Genomic DNA, 6,165 nt, shown 5'->3' on the forward strand with positions numbered 1-6,165 from the left:
CAACCAAATAAGCAAAAAAATCAAAGAAGTGGGGGTCCTTAGACTAAAAATCGACACAAATGACCATGGCTGCAACATCCATCAAAGGATGGGCCTTTATCCCTAGCACTTGGGCAACATAGTAATATCTATTCTTGAAATATGGATGGAAAGAGTTGACGTCATAGGGAGCTTTGTCATCCTGACCTAGTGGCGCTAAGGACCATGCATTCCTAGGTCTATGTATAGGGAGTCTCCATGTTTTGTAAATGTGCTCTAGGTTAAAATATTCACTTGTTAACTTCTTGAGGTCAATCAATTCTTCAAATCCCCAATCCAACTCAAACATGGTGTCAATAACCTCCTTTCTGATTGCAAGAATTGGCTCACCCATGTAGTTATATGTGGTCCTGGTTTTAGGGTCATAATTGTGTGCCAATGCCTTCATGAGCTCCACATTCACAAATACATTAGCCACAACTAACCTTCCTAAGTTCAATCACCATAAATTGTTGATAGGTTAAGGGGCAACTCTTCTGTTGTACCCATATATGAATAATTCATACCCTCTCAATTCTGTCCATATGTCTCCAAGATCCTCAAACCGGTCCTCCAGGCCTTCCTCATCAACTCTAATCTTCTTGGACCTCAAACTGGATGATGGTCATTGGTCAATCAGGTCCTGGGCCAAAGAACGCCCTTCCCTTTTCTGTCTTTTAGGTTTTTCTTCTACAGTGATTGGTTCTTTTCCCTTTCTGGTCTTATTAGTTTTAGATGATGATTCCATTTGAATTTAAAAAAAGAGGTCTATGTGCAAACAACTTACTTTGAATTACTAAGCTTTATCTATGAATTCACCCAATTCCTGCTTTCAGTTTGTTGCCTATGAATTCCTTAATGTTGTGTCCTTTGATGTTGATCCACTACTTATGGCATATTTAATTAGTTAGTAATGGCAATTTGGACAATGGTCACTCGGGCACACGTTTGAATTTAATGGCGATGTGACCTTCCATGGGATTTGTTTCTGATTTTGGCAGCAATCAATAATCATTTTGATGAGGATATGTCTTTTGATCATTTGTTTATTTAGTCCATTGATCTCTTTGTTTCTATCAACAATACTTTTGTTTCGAATATTACTTCGATCAAGTATTTTTTCCCTTCATCAAAATACTATATTCGGTCAGTATGGTTGTCTCCTCATCAACACATATCTGATATCCATCGAGTCTTATGTCAAAGGAACCTTGGGCTTCAGAGTGCTCCTTTATTTTTCCATCGATATCACTATGCCCGTCAATGAATGAGTCAAGGAAATAATACTATCGGTGCAACATAAAAAGGACCCATCGAAAGGAGCGTTTTCATCAAAAGAATAATATCGATCTGAATTCAAAAGGGATCGATGAGACCTAGTGATGTCTCATCGATATAAAAGAGCCATCGAAGGAAGGAAACACTGATGAATTCCAGAAAGGACTCATCAAAGATAATAACTTCATCGACAAAAGATATCAAAGAAAGCAAAGAGGGTCTTCATCGACGGGAAAAGTTCTTGAGGAAATTATACTATTGGTGCAACATAAAAAGGACCCACCAAAAGGAGCATTTTCATCGAAAGAATAATATCGATCCGACAAAAGGAAGCTATAACGATAAAAGATATCTATGAGGATATAGGTTTTGAGGAGGTTAAAAGGCATGTTCTCGATAGGCATAGTTTTGCTGATCTAACTTTATTGGTGAGATAATTGACTCATTCATCAACGGGGCATAGGGATATCGATGAAAGAAGTATTTCGATTGAAAAATAAAGGAGCAGACCAAATTGATGAGACTCAGTGATGTCTCATCGATATAAAAGAGCCATCGAAGAAAGTAAATGCCGACATCGATAATAATTTTTTTTTTTGATAAAAATTATCATCGTCGGAATTACAATGACTACCAAGCTTTCGAATGATGATGTAATCGGTGGACATATAACATCGATAGAGTCCATTGGATTTTCATATTTTCGACGGGCATGGCATCATCGACCAATCCAATGTTGAGTTTTCGATGGTTGATTTTGTCGGCACTTCGATGAAAATTCATCGCAAATTTGACAAACGGCCATCGGAAATCAGCTCTGAATGTACTAGTGTGTACTACACAGCCAAATTGAAGAAAAAATATAATAACATATCAAGAACAATTCAAAAGCTCACACTATTTTCCATTGGCCACCAAAAAAGGTAGAAAAACTTCAAAATATGAATTGATTAAAGAAAAATGCTCAATATGTTAACTCTTGGCTTGATATTTCATATTACCAATCTACACAAATGGGAGTGAAAAAATGCATAGTATGGCAACTACTGTAGGTCCAGTGTTTGCAGAAACCTCTAATGACACAAAAGCAAATTAAGGTGTCAAAGTGTGCATATAAAATATATACTCTGATGAAAACACTTGGCTTAGTAGCATCAGCACCTCCAAAATGGATGGAGAAAAGTACCAAATTTAACCTGATTATTATAGGCATTCACACAAAAAAAGGGAACCTTACAACACCAATCCTTGAGATAATAATGCCAATCTAGAGAAAATGAGTTTCGAAGCCGTAGATGCAATATTGAAAAAAAATTAAAATAATTTTTAAGCATCAACATTCTGCATATTTTCATCTGGAAATGAAAATTTTGACCATTTTTTATTCTAGTTACTACAATACTATGCAACCAAGTTCAAGCATATAATGTGAGCATAGTCACTCTACCTATATCCATCAAAATATATAAAAAATCCTCAAGTCTACGACACATTCTCTGCATTGAAAGACACAAAAGTGTTGTTATCATTTTAAAGAAAGTTTTGCAAGTATGACCACTCTACATATATCCACCCATATTGTTCTCCTTTTCATGGATAGAGGAGATACAAATGCACTATACAACCAAATTCTTGCAACAAAAAAAATATTAAAGACTACCATGCATATACCATTATCTTAAATAAAAGTTTCCATTGGTACACAACGTATAAATTGTTCATTTTTTTGAATCTATCTTCCATAGAAGTATATGAGCATTCTATTGCATGTAGGTCTTTCCCAAAAGCATGTGTAATGAACTTTTTGTGAACAAGAACATTGTCTTTAGATACACCAAGAAACCATCATCCTATACATAAAGTTATATATTAGTAATAGCTAAAAGATTATATTATTCAATTTAAAAGAACTACAAACAATCTAAAATTTATACAATAGCCAATAAATTTTTTATCTAAAAAATGTACTAATTTCCTTTTGAATTTATGTAGTTTAATATTTAGAATTGTCATGTATAATTCAAAGAAAAAAAAAAACTCACCTTTGAATGACTTGTAGATGTATATCTTCACAGTGTCAAATTCTTCATCCATAGAAAAAAAAATTTAAGATTGCACCATTTTTATTGAAGTATTTGATTCTCCATCTGATAATTATCACAATCAATGATATTATCCCCCCAAAATCCATTCCATAGGACAATCCCAATGATATGCCATACCATGGATATTTAGTGTTTTTCTTTATTTTATTAATGTAAACTAGAGGAGGAGAAGGAACAAATTGTGGCCAAGAATAATTTTTGGGTAGGGGACACCCCCATAAATTAGGATTCCCTGAATAAGAGGATTCTCCAAAGCCAAGCATATGTGTTCCTTGTGGTATGCTTCCTGAAATATTATTGTTTGATAAATCCATTGAACCTATATAGCTTAGAGATTCAAGCTCTACATGGATTTGGCTTGAAAAATCATTTCTTGAAAGGTCTAATGAATCCAATTGATGCATTTCTCCAAAGAATTTTTGGAATGGTCCCATTCAAGTTGTTCATTGAAAGGTTTAGAAGCCTTAGCCCCTTCAAATTCCTAAAATTAGAAGGAACTTTTCCCTCTAATTCATTATTTGAGAGATCTATGGATGTGAGTGTGGAAATAATATATCAGTAGTGTTGATCTGTACGTTTTAAAGTCATATCCAATCCATCTTGATATAGTGGCCCAAAAGTATGAGTGGATAATACAAAACCATTTTGACTTTCATTTGCCATCGCTTAGAGGAATACACAATTGAACCTGAGATATGATTGGGAGAAAGGAGCAAGATCTAGAGGTGTTTTAATTGACCTATCTCTAAAGGAATATTGTCTATAAATTTGTTCTCCTTCATTATCAATACTATTAGCTTTGAGATATTTCCAATTAATGATGGTATTTCACCTTCAAACAAATTGTTTCCAATATCAAGAACCTGTCGCTTTGAACAATTTTTTATTGAAGGAGGGAATGATCCATTCAGATTATTACTGTGAACAACTAATGAATATAATTCACTCAACTTACTAGACTCATGGGGTAAGCTTCCCTCCAAACTATTATTTCCCACAAACTTAAATAGCCCTCGGAGTCAATCAAGGCCACTTTGAAGCGGAGGAGAGCTTGGGATTTTGAACACTTCTTCCATGGGCGGCTTGTTCTCTTAACCTGTGTGTCGGTCAACAAGTCAATGGTTATTTTATTTCTAAATTACATTAATTAATGAAGTACCAGTGTTAATAATTTTCTTCTTTCAATTTTCCACAAAATACCAGACTTTGGGACATTGATGTTAACTTTTCTTTCACTTTTTGACCAAGTTTCTCAGTACATATGGAATATTTGATTTTTCCTTCCAATGATTGCGGTTTGTCTGCTATCTTATGGGCAGCCATTATGCGGATAGGATTTGAAATGTTTAGCTACCTTATGGACAACCATTTGCAAGTTATTTTCAAATATTTTTTATGGTTTTTTTTTTTTTGTAATGAATGTTTTGGTGAGTAACATTAACGGTGTCACACTCTCACTATTTGTTTCAAATTGTGTGTGTTTAGATTCGATAAGATGACCCAAATAAAAATTTCATCCAGTTTTCAAATGTAAATGCAATTGTCATGCTCTATGAAGTGTACTTGTACCTGCAAACACAATGCACTCAATAAATCATTACAAGCAATGGTTGGTAAATTGAAACAATGAAATGTAAAACCATTTAGTTAATCAACTTATTGCCTCCTAGTAAATGTGAGTATGAAAAATGCTCTCAGATCTGATTATGCATACTCCAGTTACTTGACTACACTTAGATGGAGGATTTGAATGAATAAAATGCATGATCTAGCAAGAATAGCATGATTAAGCTACATGATTTCATGATTGATCTAGAAAATGAACTAATATTAAGATGCAATTAAGCTAAGATTGAGCATGATAACATTGCTAAGAATGATAAGCTATAAGATAGATGCCTATAGTAATAATGCATAAGATGAGAATGAGATGGGATCAAATGATATACAAAAATCATATGAAATTGGGACCCTTTGAGATCCAAAATGAGGTCTATTTATAGGATTTCCAAGGCTAGGGGTGAGGTGGCAGGAATCAACAGTCAAGATTTGATCTGAAGATATCAATGGTTAAATTGGAGAAGGATGGCAAAGGGGGTCAGATTAAAGGGAACATCTGTCATCTCTATGGTGACAAGTGTCAAAAGGATTCTAGAAGAGTTTGGATGAAAGGGAACACTTAGTGACAAGTGTCACAAGGTTCTAGAAGATGTTGGATGAAAGGGGACATGGTGGTAGGTAGAATGGGTTAGGTTTAGGAATGGTTAGGTTTAGGAGTGGTAGAAGTTAGGAGAATTTGAATTTAAAAATTCAAATAATATGAAAAGGATAATTAATCTCAACAACTCATGATTGATTTGTTTTAATTAATTAAAGGATTTAGAAGAAATGAATTTGATGGGGGGAATTAATTAATTTGAATTAATTTATTAAAGGGGTGAAATGAACCTATTAAATAAATCCTTAGATTTATTAATAAGTAGATAAAAAGGGAAATTTAATCAAATTGCTTAGTGAATTTAATTAAATTGGGGAGGGAGATTAATTAAATAATTTATTATTTAATTAATTATCTTTAGACCATTTTTAGGTGTATACATTTTGCCCCTCTTTGAAGCGAGGTGTGATGACATGTTGATTCAAAGAATAATCTCATTTTGATGATGATATTGGTTTGATAGGATGCCCTAGCTCTTGATTGCTAAATTCCGGTATGATGATGCCCCCTTGAGAGATCAATTGAGATAATTGATCTTTGGAGTTT

This window comes from Cryptomeria japonica, unplaced genomic scaffold (assembly GCF_030272615.1).
Source record: "Cryptomeria japonica unplaced genomic scaffold, Sugi_1.0 HiC_scaffold_29, whole genome shotgun sequence".
Taxonomy (NCBI): Eukaryota; Viridiplantae; Streptophyta; class Pinopsida; order Cupressales; family Cupressaceae; genus Cryptomeria; species Cryptomeria japonica.